Source organism: Mustelus asterias, chromosome X (genome assembly GCF_964213995.1).
Source record: "Mustelus asterias chromosome X, sMusAst1.hap1.1, whole genome shotgun sequence".
Taxonomy (NCBI): domain Eukaryota; kingdom Metazoa; phylum Chordata; class Chondrichthyes; order Carcharhiniformes; family Triakidae; genus Mustelus; species Mustelus asterias.
Genome location: NC_135834.1, coordinates 3234565 through 3250390, shown reverse-complemented (window position 1 = coordinate 3250390; position 15826 = coordinate 3234565). Strand labels below are relative to the sequence as shown.

The 15826-nt window shown below is 45.2% G+C and overlaps 1 protein-coding gene across 3 annotated transcripts in view; it reads left to right on the top strand.

The window, feature by feature from the left end:
- The window catches only part of tfcp2 (transcription factor CP2), a 115764-nt gene that overhangs the window by 68375 nt on the left and 31563 nt on the right, over positions 1-15826 (top strand). The window lies entirely within an intron of this gene.

Below are 15826 nucleotides of genomic sequence, written 5' to 3'. Positions count from 1 at the left end.
TAAAGGGGGAACCGTATTATGCAACGTATTTGGATTTCCAAGAGGATTTCAGTAAGGTGCCTATCATCGTCATTGATAAAACACTTTTTTAATAGATTATTTTTTGAGATGTGGGTGTTACGGCATTTATTGCCCAGCCCTAGTTGCCCTTGAGAAGGTGGTGGTGAGCCACTGCGTTGAACTGCTGGAGTCTATGTCGGTACACCCGCAGTGCTGTGAGGGAAGGAGTTCAGGATTGTTATTGGGCATCAGTCAGTCCATGTGGTGTAGGTACACCCGCAGTGCTGTCAGGGAAGGAGTTCAGGATTGTTATTGGGCATCAGACAGTCTATGTGGTGTAGGTACACCCACGGTGCTGTTAGGGAGGGGGTTCCAGGATTTTGACCCAGCGACAGTGAAGAAACAGCTAATATATTTCCAAGTCAGGATGGTGAGTGACTGGAAGTGGATATCCAGGTGGTGGTGTTCCCAGGTATCTGCTGCCCTTGTCCTGAGAGATGTAGAGGTCATGGGTTTGGAAGGTGCTGCCTAAGGAGCCTTGGTGAGTTGCTGCAGTGCATCTTGTAGATGGTACACACGGCTGTCACTGTGCGTTGGTGGTGGAGGGAGTGGATGTTTGTGCATGGAGTGCCAATCAAACGGGGCTGCTTTGTCCTGGATGGTGTTGAGCTTCTTGTGTTGTTGGAGCTGCACCCATCCAGGCAAGTGGGGAGTATTCCATCACACTCCTGACTTGTACTTTATAGATGGTGGACAGGCTTTGGGGAGTCAGGAGGTGAGTTCCTCGCTGCAGGATTCCCAGCCTCTGAACTGCTCTGGTAGCCACAGTGTTTATGTGGCTGGGTCCAGTTCGGTTTCTGGTCAATGGTAACCCCCAGGATGTTGGCAGTGGGGGATTCAGTGATGGTAACGCCATTGAATGTCATGGGGCAGTGGTTAGGTTCTCTCTTGTTGGAGATGGTTGTTGCCTGACACTTGTGTGTCAAAAATGTTACTTGTCACTTGTCAGCCCAAGCCTGGATATTGTCCAGGTCTTGCTGCATTTGAACATGAACTGCTTCAGTATCTGAGGAGTCGCGAATGGTGCTGAACATTGTGCAATCATCAGCGAACATCCCCACTTCTGACCTTATAATGGAAGCAAGGTTGTAGATTAAAAAGTGGCAATGGTTGGTTCTAGGATACTAACCCTGAGGAACTCCTGCAGAGATGTCCTGGAGCTGAGATGACTGACCCTCCAGCCACCACAACCATCTCCCTTTGTGCCAGGTATGGCTCCAACCAGCGGAGAGTTTTCCCCCCGATACCCATTGACTCCAATTTTGTTAAGGCTCCTTGATGCCACACTCGGTCAAATGCTGCCTTGATGTCAAGGGCAGTCACTCTGACCTAATCTCTTCTGTCCATGTTTGAACCAAGGCTGTAATGAGGTCAGGACCTGAGTGACCCTAGTGGAACCCAAACTGGGCGTCACTGAGCAGGTTATTGCTGAGCAGGTGCTGCTTGATAGCACTGTTGATGACCCCTTCCATCACTTTACTGATGATCGAGAGTAGACTGATTGGGTGGTAACTGTCTGGGTTGGATCTGTCCTGTTTCTTGTATACAGAACAATTATTGTCCACGTTGCGTATCTGCTCATGTTCTAGCTGGACTGGAACTACTTGGCTAGGAGCACACATCTGTTGCTGGAATATCGTCAGGACCCATTGTCTTTGCAGTATCCAGTGTCTTTAGCTGTTTCGTGATCTCGCATGGAGTGAATCGAATTGGCTGGAGACTGGCATCTGAGATGCTGGGGACCACTGGAGGAGGCTCGATGGATCATCCACTCGGCACTTCTGGCTGAAGATTGTTGCGAATGCTTCAGCCTTATCTTTTGCGCTGATGTGCTGGGCTCCTCCATCATTGAGGATGGGGATATTTGTGGAGCCTCCTCCAGTGAGTTGTTTAATTGTCCACCATCATTCACGACTGGACATGGCAGGACTGCAGAGCTTAGATCTGATCCACTGATTGTGGGTTTGCTGAGTTCTGTCTATCACTTGCTGCTTACGCTGTTTGACACACAGCTAGTCCTGTGTTGGAGCTTCACCAGGTTGACACCTCATTTTGAGGTATGCCTGGTGCTGCTCCTGACATGCCCTCCTGCACTCTCCATTGAACCAGGGTTGATCCCCTGGCCTGGTGGTGATGGTCGAGTGGGGGATGTGCCGGGACATGAGGTTACAGATTGTGCTGGAGTACAATTCTGCTGATGGCCCACAGCGCCTCATGGATGCCCAGTCTTGAGTTGTTAGATCTGTTCGAAGTCTATCCCATTTAGCACGGTGATAGTGCCACACAACATGATGGAGGGTTTCCTCAATGCGAAGATGGGACTCTGTCTCCACAAGGATTGTGCCGTGGTCACTCCTACCCATCCTGTCACTGACAGATGCCTCTGCAGCAGGCAGGTTGGTGAGGATGAGGTGAGGTATGTTTTTCCCTCTTGTTGGTTCCCTCACCACCTGCTGCAGTCCCAGTCTCGCAGCGATGTCCTTTAGGACCCGGCCAGCTCGGTCAGTGGTAGCACCACCGAGCCACTCTTGGTGATGGACATTGAAGTTCCCCACCCAGAGTACATTCTGTGCCCTTACCACCCTCAGTGCTTCCTCCAAGTGGTGTCCAACATGGGGGAGAACTGATTCACCAGCTTGGGGGGGTGGGGGCGCGCGCGCGCAGTAAGTGGTAACCAGCAGGAGGTTATCATCCTGCCACCTCTGCTGGGTCTGTTCTGCCGGTGGGACAGGACATATCCAGGGATGGTAATGGTGGTGTCTGGGGCATTATCTGTAAAGTATGATTCCATGAGTGTGACTGTCAGGCTGTTGCTTGACTAGTCTGAGAGACAGCTCTCCCAAAGAGGACTTTTCAGGGTTGACAGGGTGACTAGGCCAATGCCAGTTGGTCTATCTGTCTAGTTTCATTCCTTTTATTAGACTTCATAGTGGCTTTTATACAACTGAGTGATTTCCTCGGGCATTCCAGAGGACGTTTAGAGTAAGGATGGCATTTCTTTAAACAGGAGATTGTTCAGGTGCAGTTGAGGTATGTTCCCAGGAGGGGTAAAGGAAGGACAAAAACATTCTTTGCAACCTGGATAAGAAATGAAAGAGCAAGATGAATCAGAATGGAGTGTATTTGATAGAGGGAAGTGAAAAAGCAAATCATGGAAGCAGAGAGTATGAGAAGATGTGCGGGTTAGGTTGATTGGCCATTCTAAAATTGCCCCTTAGTGTCCTGAGATGTGTAGGTTAGCGGGATTAGCGGGTAAATATGTAGGGATATGGGGGTAGGGCCTGGGTGGGATTGTGGTCGGTGCAGACTCGATGGGCCGAATGGCCTCTTTCAGCACTGTAGGGTTTCTATGATTCTATGAAGAGACTGGCAGCTAAGATGAAAGGGAATCAAAATGTTATCTGCAAGTATATAAATAGTGAAAACATGGCAAAGAGCGGAGTGGGGCCAATTGGGAGCTTAACAGGGATTTATGCATGGAGGCCAGGGGCATGGTTGATTGACAGTTGAGGCTGTCCTCATGCCGGGATCTTGGGTTCATGTCACACTACATGCAACCCCCACCATTTGGCCAGGGCTTGCAAAATCCTACTAACTGTCCTGGCTTCACACCTCTTTAACCTGTGATTATCCCCCTCTCCACTCGCACTGTCTGTACCTGTAAAGACTTGATTACCTGTAAAGACTCGTATTCCAGCCATTATCATGTAATTGTGTCTCTGTCTGTATATGCCCTGTTTGTGAACCCACCTCTCCACTCATCTGATGAAGGAGCAGTGCTCTGAAAGCTCGTGATTCCAAATAAACCTGTTGGACTTTAAGTCATCTCACAACACTAGGCTACTGTGCTCACCCCAGTCCAAAACCGGCATCTCCACATCTTGGACAAATGTGGATTAATTAAGGAAAGCCAGCATGATTTGGTAAAAACAAACCTTGTTTAACTTGCTTGTTTGAGGAGGTGACAGAGGGTTGATGAGAGTAATGCTGTTGATGTAGTGGACATGGAATTGGGGGAGGATAGCACCTGTACAGACCAGATGGGTTGCACTTAAACAGGCGTGATCAATTTTATTTGCGTAATTGGGGCGCGTTTAAATTAACTTGGTAGGGGTGTGGGAACTAGAAGCTAACATCAGAGGAATGCCAAGGTACATAAAATACTGGGAGAGCTGGATAGCACCAGAATAAGGAAATCAATAGGTAGGGTCAGAGTAAGAGAGACAGTTTAAATCCGGGTTACTGAGCATATATATCAATGCACGGAATATGACATTAAGGTCGGTGAGTTACTGGCGCAAATTGCCTTGTGGAAATATAGAGACTTGGCTCAAAGGGGTGGTGGGGGGAGAAGAGAGAGTGAATACAAGGTGTTCAGGAAAGATAAAGGAAGATAAGAGTGAGGGATGGTATTGATTAAGGAGAGCATTGCAATGCTGGAGTAAGAGTAAGCTCTGCCATTTAATAAGACCATGGCTGATCTGATTGTAACCTTAGCTTCACTTTCCTGGCTGTTGCCCCATAACCCTTGTAAATCAACCTGTCCAAATCAGCCTTGAATATATTCAATGACCCAGCCTCCCACTGCTTGCTGGGGGAGAGAATTTCAAACACTGACAACCCTCTGAGAGAAGAAATTCCTCTTTATCTCGGTCTTAAATGGGAGACCCCTTATTATGAAACTGTATCCCTAATTCATCCCTGGGACATGGGCATCGCTGGCTGGGCCAGCATTTATTGCCCATCCCTAGTTGCTCGAGGGCAGTTGAGAGTCAACCACATTGCTGTGGCTCTGGAGTCGCATGTAGGCCAGACCGGGTAAGGACGGCAGATTTCCTTCCCTAAAGGACATTAGTGAACCAGATGGGTTTTTCTGACAATGGTTTCATGGTCACCAGTAGATTCTTGATTCCAGATATTATTTATTTAATTCAAATTCCACTATCAGCTGTGGCGGGATTCGAACCCGGGTCCCCCAGAACATTAGCTGAGTTTCTGGATTAATAGTCTAGCGATAATACCACTAGGCCATCACCTCCCTTTCTAGATCCCCTATGAGGAAGAAACATCCTCTCGGCATCTATCTTTCAAATGCCCTCAGAATCTTACATGTTTTAATAAGATCACCTCTGATTCTTCTAAACTCTAGTGGGTGCAGATTCAATCTTTCCTCGTAAGATAAATCCTTTCGTCCCAGGAATCAACTGAGTGAGCTGTCTCTAACCTTCCAATGCAAGTTTATCCCTTAAGTGAAGAGACTAAAACTGTACATGATCCTTTGGCATACGCGCCAGGATTCTCTGGCTTCCCTGCAGCATGTTTCTTGTGGTGGGAGGCAGCGTGCCGTTGGCCGGCAGCAGGATCTTCTGGTCCCGCTGCTGTCAATGGGATTTCCCATTGACTCCACCCCAAGCTACCAGGAAACAGGCGGCAGGGATGCACTGTCGGCAGGACCGGTGTGAACAGCCAGAAGATTGTGCCCATAGCCTCACCAATGCCTGTACAGTTGGAGCAAGGCGTCCCTACTTTTATATTCTTGCAATAAAGGCCAACATTCCATTTGTCTTCCTAGTTGCTTGCTGTGCAGTAAGCCCTCACTTAAAGTTGTGTTCCTGCAAATTGTGACTTTAAGTGAGTCATGCAAATGTGTTAAAGCCGGAGTTCGGTTCTTTTGGACATTTTCCACCCAGAAAAGCCAATGTGCAAGTTGTATGTATGTATCAAATGTGCAGCACTGTGCATTCCGAGATGAAATAACTTGTAAAATCAAATCATTAAATATAAAGGCAGTTCTGTATGAATTCAAATTGGATACCACTCACCGGTTCCCCAGGTTCAGGAGTCACTAGCTTCCATTCCAGTTTGATGGGTATAGCGAGGGCTGTCAAGTCTAATATGAAATCTCCAGACTGCCAACTGTGAACAGATGTATTTGGAGAGTCAATTTAGAGAGTTGCCACCAAAGCCTCTGTTCACCGTCTTCCCGAATGAGCCATGTGTTGGTGGAGATGTTTTGCCTCCTTCACGGATCGTTGAGGACACCCAAAAATGTTTTAGTGGAGGTGGCTTTGAGCGATTTAGCAGCTCGATACTGGGCATGTTGGCTTGGGTAAAGACCTTGCCTTTCTTGTCAATGGATTTTGGAGGATCTTTTGGAGGCACTGCTGGTGCACCTGCCTCACCTGCTGCAGACTTGTTCAAGGGCCAGACTTGAGGCTCAAATAAGCAGACAATTGCAAAGGCAGTCTCTTGAAGGGCATGCACTATGCACCCTCTATGTTTTCACCCAACTGAACCTTATGACAAGGAAAGCCATTTTATCTGTGTTGCAGTAGCAAATGCCTCTCTCTCTCTCTGACTTTAAAATGGCTTCTGTGCCTCTCCTACAGCATACCTGGGCTCCAAAATGGAAATCAGAGTGAAATTCATGAAATGGACCCGTTCTTCACAGAAATGAGCAGCTTGGGCTTTAACTTTTCGCTTGCAAAAAAAAATGTTGGTTTGGATCTTCAGAATCGGACGCGTTTTTAAAAAAAATCGATGCAAACACCTCAGATGGTATCAATGTCAGATCAACTTTAAATATTGAACACGTAATTTTCTTTGTGCTGTAATTTTCTTTGTTCTTTGGGGTTTTAGTTTAGTCGGGCAGCATGGTCGGTGCAGGCTTGGAGGGCCGAAGGGCCTGTTCCTGTGCTGTAATTTTCTTTGTTCTTTGTGCGCACTGCACCATCATTGCAATGACGATTAGCCAAAAATGGAAAATCCAACATAAAACAATCCTATAGGATAAACAACTTAAAAAGATGTCGTTAACGGGGCAACTTAACGAGAATTTACCCCCGTGCTAACTTTTTGTGATTCATCACAGCATTCTGCAACCTCACCATTTAAAACATTCTACTTTTCAATTCTTCCCACTTAAGTGGACAACATCACATTTCCCCACATTATAATCCATCTGACAATTATAACTTAAATCACTTAGCCAGCCCTCTCGTAGAATGCAAAGTCCTTTTACTGGCTCTTTGTATCTGCCACATGACGTACTTTAACTACAATACACTTGGTCCCTTTCTCCAAGTCGTTAATGTAGATAAGAGCAAAATACTGCGAACGCTGGAATCTGAAACAAAAACAGAAAAATGCTGAAAAATCTCAGCAGGTCTGACAGCATCTGTGGAGAGAGGATAGAGCCAACGTTCCGAGTCTAGATGTCAGAGCTTCCCTGATGAAGGATCATCTAGACTCAACGTTGGATCTGTTCTCTCTCCACGGATGTTGTCAGACCTGCTGAGATTTTCCATTCATATCAATAGTTGAGGCCCCAACACTAATCTCTGTGACACTCTGAGCTGGTTCACCAGCACAATGAAGATCCATTTATCCTGGTCTGTTTTCTATTAGTTACCTCCAACACAAACCTTTGTCTGACATAGTAACCTTTGTGTGCCATCTTTATCAAATGCCTTTTGGAAGCACAAATGCACTGCATCTACTGGTTCCCCTTGATCCACCCTGCTTCTCATGTCCTCAAAGAATTCTAATAAATTGATCAAACATGATTTCCCTTTCCCAAAGGCATGCTGACTCTGTCTGATTCTCCAACTCTCTTCCTGCTACCTCCTTAATAATGGGTTTTAGCATTCTCCTCGTGACAGTTGTTAGGCTAACTGGCCTGTTTCCGTCTCTCCTTTCTTGATTGGAAGTGTTGGTTTGAGGTTTCCAATCACTGCGTGCTTTCCAGAATCTAGGGTGTTTTGGGAGATTATAACCAATGCATCCACTATCTGCAGCTGCTACTTCTAAGACCCTAGAATACAGGTCATCGGGTCCAGAGGGCTTGTCGGCCTTTAGTTCCGTTAGTATTCTTTGTATTTATTTTTCTCCAGTGATGATGTTTGTTTTTCTACTACATTCGGGGTGTTTTTTCTGTCGTCTACAATGAAGACACACAGAATAATTGTTAAAAGTCTCTACCTTGTTTCCTATCATTAATTCCCCAGTCTTGCCTCTAAGAGGCCAATGTTTGCTTCAGCCCCTCTCTCCCTTTTTGTGGGAGCTCTTGCTGTCTGTATCTTAGTTTTTGCTAGTTTGCTCTCCTATTCTAATTTTGTACTTTTTATAGTCCTCCTTTGCTGGTTTATAAAATGCTTCAATCTTCTGACTTATTACTGATCTTTACAGCATTGTGCATCCTTCTTAATTTGTCACCATCCTTACCTTCATTAGTCAGCCATGAATGGTGCATCCTTCTCTCTTTAATGTATCTTTGAAAACATTGAAATATCTCTAAATGTCTGCCACTGCTCATCTACCGTCTTAACTTTTAACCTATTTTCCCTGTCCACTTTAACCAGCTCTGGCTTTGTACCTTAGTTATCTTCTTTATTTCAGCTGAAGAAATTAGTTTCAAACCCCGATTTCTTGTCCTCAAACTGAATGTGAAATTCATCGTGTTATTATCACTCTTGCCTCAATGATCCTTTATTACACGATCATGTCGCCACCAGCTCTAGAATAGCCTTGTTCTTGGTTGTTTCCAGACATATTGTTCTCAGAAGCTGTCCTGAATAAACTCCCCTTCAAGGCTGCCTTTGCCAGCTTGATTTGTCTAATCTCTATGAAAATTAAAATTGCCCCTGATTATTGCAGTATCTTTCTCACAAGCCTCATTATTTCTTCTTGTATACTCTGTCCTCCCTGCTGTTAGGGAGCCTATAAACTACTCCCACCAGTAACTTCTTTCACTTGCTATTTCTTACCTCCACTGATTGTACATGTTGATCTTCCAAGCCAAGACCATTGCTGTCGCTGGACGGATCTCACCCTTTATTAACAGCTGCCCCATCTCATTTCTCTTTTCTTCTGACCCTTCCTAAATTTACAATGTCGCTAAATATTCACTTCCCAGGCTGAGTCTCTCTGCTGCCATGTCTCTCTAATGGCAATCATGTCAGATCCATTTATTTCTATTTGCGCTGTAAATTCATCCATGTTGTTATGAAAGCTACATGCATTCAGTTAGAGAACCTTTTAGTTCTCTCTTCCTACCATGTTTCCCTGTTACCAGCTTATTTGCTGCTACATGCTTATGTTTGTACACTCTATCCTTTCCTGACACACCCTGTTATCATTCCCCATTTCGCTATTGCCTTGTCCTTTGTATAAATCTCCCCTTGCAGGAATCTCCCACTTCCCCCAAACTCTTTACTTTAAAGCCATCTGGGGACTGGCAAGATGAAATGGTGACATGAGAAAATTCTGCAGCTAGTGGTTGGGATCTGGAATACAGTGCCTGAGAGTATGATGGAAGCGCATTTAATTTTGCCTTTCAAAATGGAATGGGACAATTATCTGATGAGAAAATATTCACAATCCTAGAGTGAAAAGGCTGGGAATTACATCGAGGCGCATTGCTCTCATATACAACAGGGACAGACACAGAGGGCTGAATAGTCACCTCCTGTGTTTCTCCGATTCCTTGATTTATAGAATAGAATCATACAGTGCAGAAGAGGGCATTCGGTCCATCGAGTCTGCACTGACATGAGAAACACCTGACCTCCCACCTAATCCCATTTACCAGCACTTGGCCCATAGCCTTGAATGTTATGATGTGCCAAGTGCGCATCCAGGTACTTTTTAAAGGATGTGAGGCAACCTGCCTCCACCACCCTCCCAGGCAGCGCATTCCAGATTGTCGTCACCCTCTGGGTAAAAAGGGTTTTCCTCACATCCCCCCCCTAAACCTCCCGTCCCTCACCTTGAACCTATGTCCCCTCGTGACAGACCCTTCAACTAGGGGGAACAGCTGCTCCATATCCACTCTGTCCATGCCCTGCATAATCTTGTGCACCTCGATTCGGCCTCCTTGCTGTGGATCCAGAGCCGCAGGTAAGCCAGACTGGATAAGGACTATACATGTCGTTCTTTAAGGGAGACTAGTAAACAGCAATCTTGTTCATGAATGCCATTATAGATGCTTGTCTTTTATTCCAGGTTTATTTATTTAACCAAATTTAAACTCTCCAGCTGTCATAGATTTTGGGCTATCTTTTCTTTTATGAGCGTGGCTAGCCAGGCCAGCATTAGTTGCCTAATGCCAATCTAAGTCAGGATGATGAGTGTAACCAGGTATCTGCTGCCCTTGTCCTTCTAGATGGTAGTGGTTGTGGGTTTGGAAGGTGCCATCTAAGGAGCCTTAGTGAGTTCCTGCAGTACATCTTGGAGATGGCACACACGGCTGCCACTGTGCGTCAGTGGTGGAGGGAGTGGATGTTAGTCGATGTGGCAATCTAGCGGGTTGCTTTGTCCTGGATGGTGTTGAGTTTCTTGTGTTGTTGGAGATGCACGCATCCAGGAGAGTGTTCCATCACATTCCTGACTCGTGCCTTGTAGATGGTTTATCAGGATTTGGGGAGTCAGGAGGTGAGTTACTCACTGCAGGATTCCCAGCCTCTGACCTGCTCTGGTAGCCGCTGTGTTTATGTGGCTGGGTCCAGTTGAGTTTCTGGTCAATGGTAACCCCCAGGATGTTGACAGTGGGGGATTCAGTGATGGTAACACCATTGAATGTCAAGGGACGATGGTTAGATTCTCTCTTGTTGGAGATGGTCATTGCCTGGCACTTGTGTGGTGTGAATGTTATTTGCCACTTGTCAGCCCAAGCTGACAAGTGGCAAATACCACACCACACAAATACCAGGGATATGGGCCGAATGCAGGCAAATGGGCATTTTGGTTGGCATGGACTAGTTTGGGCTGAAGGGCCTGTCTCCGTACCGTAGATTCTATGATTCATTGCAAGAGATTGTGTACAGGAGCAAGGCTGTCATACTACAGCTGTACAGGGTCCTGCTGAGACCACATCTGGAGTATCACATCTGGTCTCCTTAGGAAAGGCAATATTTGCCATCGAGGGAGTGCAGCAAGCATTCACCAGATTGATTCCTGGGATGGTGGAATTGTCATATGAGGAGAGATTGGGTCGAATAGGCCTGTATTCACAGGAATTTGGAAGAATGGGAGGGGATCTAATTGAAATTTATAAAATTCTAACAGGGCTGAAGAATCTGGAAGCAGGGAGTTTGTTTTCTCTGGATGGAGGGAGTTTAGAACAAGGGGACACAGTCTCAGGATACAGGATAGACCATTTAGGACGGAGATGAGAAATTTCTTCACTCAGGGCGACAAACCTGTGGAGTTCTCTTCCACAGAAGGCTGTGGAGGCCACGTCACTGTGTTCAAGAAGGAGATCGATGGATTTCTAAACATTGAAGGCGTCAAGGTATATGGGGAAAGAATGAGAGTATGGCATTGAGATGGAGGATCAGCCATTATCACAAATGGCAGAGAAGACTCAATGGGCCGAATGGCCTACTCCTATTTTTGATGCGAGACTCCAACCACTGGACTCTAATTGGCTTCAGTTTTTCTGGGCCTCCTTGATGCCACCCCCAGTCAAATGCTGGCTTGATGTCATCTCGCCTCTTGAGTCCTGCTGTTTGGGCTAAGGCTGTTATGAAGTCGGGTGCTAAGTGGTCCTAGTGGAACCGAAATTGAGCATCGGTGAACAGATTATTGCTAAGCAAGTTGATAGCACTGTTGATAACATCTTCCATTGCTTGCCTGGTGATCTAGAATAGACTAATAATTGACCGGGTTGGATTTGTGCTGCTTTTTGTGTACAGGACATACCTAGGCAATTTTCCACATTGTCGGGTAGATGTCTGTGTTCTAACTTACTGGAAGAGCTTGACTAGGGGAGTGACAAGTTCTGGAGCACAAGTCCTCAGTGCTATTGCTGGAATATTGTCAGGGCCCATTGCCTTTGCAGTATCCAGTTCTTCAGCCATTTCTTGATATCACGTGGAGTGAATCTGAAGACTGATATCCATGACCCTGGGGACCACGGGAGGAGGCCGAGATGGATCATCCACTTGACACTTCTGGCTGAAGATTGCTGTGAATGCTTCAGCCTTATCTTTTGTATTGATTTGCTGGGCTCCTCCATTGAAGATGGGGATATTTGTCCTGATAATCCTTTACCCTCCAATCAACTTTACAATCTCTGTCTTTAATCACTGAATTGAATTAACTCTTCCCCAGTTGACTTTTTTTACTTTGTGTTACCTATTGTCATGGCATTATTATTCTCAACCAAATTATGTTCTCGTCCAAATAATCTCCTCCATTGTTGTAGTGGGAGACTTTAATTTTCCTCATATTGACCGGAAATCCCTTTCATGAAAAGGAAGGACAGGAAAGGCAGGATTCAGGAACCATGGATGACCAGGGAAATTGTGAGTCTAGTCAAAAAGAAAAAGGATGTGCACATGAGGTCTAGGCAATTAAAAGGGTCCACATGGTGAGGAATTTTAAGTGTCCAGGAAGGCTTTTTGGAACAATATGTGGATAGTCCAACTAGAGAGGGGGCTATATTGGACATAGTACTAGGGAATGAGCCCGGCCAGGTCGTCAAAGTTGCAGTGGGGGAACATGTGGTGAACAGTGACCACAATTCCGTTAGCTTTTGGATACTGATGGCAAAGGGCGAGTGTTGTCCTAGGGTTAAGGTGCTAAATTGAGGGAAGGCTAACTATAACCAGATTAGGCAGGATTTGAAGGCTGTTGTTTGGGAGAAGCTGTTTGAGTAAATCCACATTTAGCATGTGGGAGTCTTTTAAGGAGCAGTTGACTGGAGAGAAGGACAGGCTTGTGCCTGTGAAAAGAAAGGAGGAAAGGCAAGATTCAGGAACCATGGATGACCAGGGCAATTGTGAGTCTAGTCAAAAAGAAAAAGGATGCATGCATGAGGTCTAGGCAATTAAAAAAGATGAAGCATTTGAAAAATACAGAGAAAGTAGAAAAAACCTCAAACAGGGAGTTAGGAGGGCAAGAAGGGGTCAAGAAATGTCCTTGGCACACAGGAGTAAGGAGAATCCCAAGGCAATTTATACATATATTAGGAACAAGAGGGTAGCTAGAGAAAGAGTTGTTCCACTTAAGGATAAAGGAGGGAAATTATGTGCAGAACCAAAGGAAGTGGGTGAGATCCTTAATGAGTACTTTGCATTGGATTTCACAAGGGAGAGAGACACGTCGATTGATGGTGTCTTGGAGAGGTGTGTAAACCCTTTAGAACAAGTCATCATTACGAGGGAGGAAGTGTTAGGTGAATTAAAAGGCATTAAGGTAGACAAATCCTCGGAGCCAGGTGGCATCTATCCCAGATTACTGAGGGAGACGAGATGAAATTGTTGGGCCTGTAACGGAAATCTTTTGTTTCTTCGTTGGCCAATCCTCTGGGACCTCACCAGTGGCCAATGCTGTCCCATTATTTAAGAAGAATAGCAAGGATAACCCGGGTAATTATAGGCCAGAAGAGGAGATGTGCAGCAGGCTTAGTCAGTTCCTGAGTTATCTGGTGCAGAATATGGCTGCAGATTAAACTTTCATCTTTAGCAGAACTTGTTCCTGTTGAATAAGAAAATTACAGCACAGGAAGAGGCCCTTCGGCCCTTCAAGCTTGCACCAACCATACTACCTAACTGAATTAAAACCCCCTACCCTTCCAGGGACCGTATCCCTCTATTGCCATCCTATTCATGTATTTGTCCAGACGCCCCTTAAACGTCACTATCATATCTGCTTCCACTACCTCCCCCAGCAGCGAGTTCCAGGCACCCACCACCCTCTGTGTGTAAAAAAAACCAACTTGTCGTAAATCTCCTTTAAACCTTGCCCCTCGCACCTTAAACCTATGCCCCCTAGTAATTGACTCTTCCACCCTGGGAAAAAGCTTCTGACTATCCACTCTGTCCATGCCCCTCATAATCTTGTAGACTTCTATCAGGTCTCCCCTCAACCTCCGTCGTTCCAGTGAGAACAAACCAAGTTTCTCCAACCTCTCCTCATCGCTAATGCCCTCCATACCAAGCAACATTCTGGTAAATCTTTTCTGTATCCTCTCCAAAGCCTCCACATCCTTCTGATAGTGTGGCGACCAGAATTGAACAATATATTCCAAGTGCGGCCTAACTAAGGTTCTATAAAGCTGCAACATGACTTGCCAATTTTTAAACTCAATGCCCTGGCCGATGAAGGCAAGCATGCCGTATGCCTCCTTGACTACCTTCTCCACCTGCGTTGCCACTTTCAGTGACCTGTGCACCCAGATCCCTCTGCCTATCAATATTCTTAAGGGTTCTGCCATTTACTGTATATTTCCCATCTGTATTAGACCTTCCAAAATGCTTTACCTCACATTTGTCCGAATTAAACTCCATCTGCCATCTCTCCGCCCAAGTCTCCAACTGATCTATATCCTGCTGTATCCTCTGACGGTCCTCGTCGCTATCCGCAAATCCACCAATTTTTGTGTTACCCGCAAACTTACTAATCAAACCAGTTACATTTTCCTCCAAATCATATATACACACACATACACACAAAGGTCAGTAAAGTAGAGACACAAAGTGAACACTTGGGAATGTTATCCCTATCCCAAACATTTTACAAGGATTTCAGATGGGAGTCTTTTGTCTAATAGGGGATTACAATACAGGAATCCAGAATGATCTTGAAAATTACAGTAAGACAATTCAGTACGAGTTCTTGAGGAAACACCAGGTGACTGACAGTTAACTGCCAAGAATTGTTTAAAATTTAAACCAAGCAGTTTGACCTTAATTGGTCATGCTATTACCCTGAGGAATGAGTCAGTGAATGGCCGTCACTTCTTTTGTTTAGCTGAAACAAACGCAATGTGTGTCCATGTTCTTTCTGTCTGCAAAGAACAGGGCCCTATATTAATATATGTATCTTCCAGTCTACACCAAAGCACCACACTGTGAACCTCTACCAATCAGAGTCTACTTACTAAGCAGTCAGCACTCTTCTCGTACAATATAAATTGTTCTTTTTCCCCTTACATTGGGATTCTTGCAAAGTGTCCCATTGAGTGCAAGACATAAAGCTTCAACTTGTGTCCTTTTTTTTCCAGCAGTACTCAAATATGGTATAGAGGGGAAGATTAGCATTTTAAAATCTCTGCTAGAGTCTTTGACTGCTCACCATAAGATAAAGGGCTGAGGCAAATTCTCAGCTTTACTCTTCTAAGTCAATAGATTGCGGGTTTAAGCCTCACTTTAGGAGCGAATAGTCTAGGCTGATTGTCCAGGGCAGTACTAAGAGAGGGGTACAACATATGTCAGATGAGTGTTAAACTGCACTCTTGTCTGCCTGTGAATGGATTTAAAAAGCCTTCAGTATTGTTCGAAGAAGAACCTGGGGTTTTCCTGGTTATTCTTTCATTTGTTGTTTGTGACCTCCTATGCGCAAAATAGCTGCAACCTTCACCTAGAGATTGATTGTGCTTCATTGTATGCAAAGCACTGAGATATAATAAGGTTCTTAAGGTACATGATGTCGTCTTTTTACTGTAAGATTGCTTGCCTTACACTGGTCACTAAAGCAATGTGTACTGACTTTTTAAATTTGATTGGAAACAAGTGGTGTAGTGGCAGTTACATGCATCTTTACTCTCTCATACTTACTTGGTTCTTTCAGTGGTAGCATTCTGAAACTGTAGGTAGTGGGTAAAAGCTCCATTCCAGAACTCAGTACATAATATAGGCTGGCACCTCAGTTGCGAGATTAGGCTAAAGCTCCATCTGCCTGAAAAGTGGATGTATAAGTACGATGGCACCATTTGAAGAGCAGGGAGTTCTCCTGGTGTCCTGGCTGATGTTTATCCTTGAGC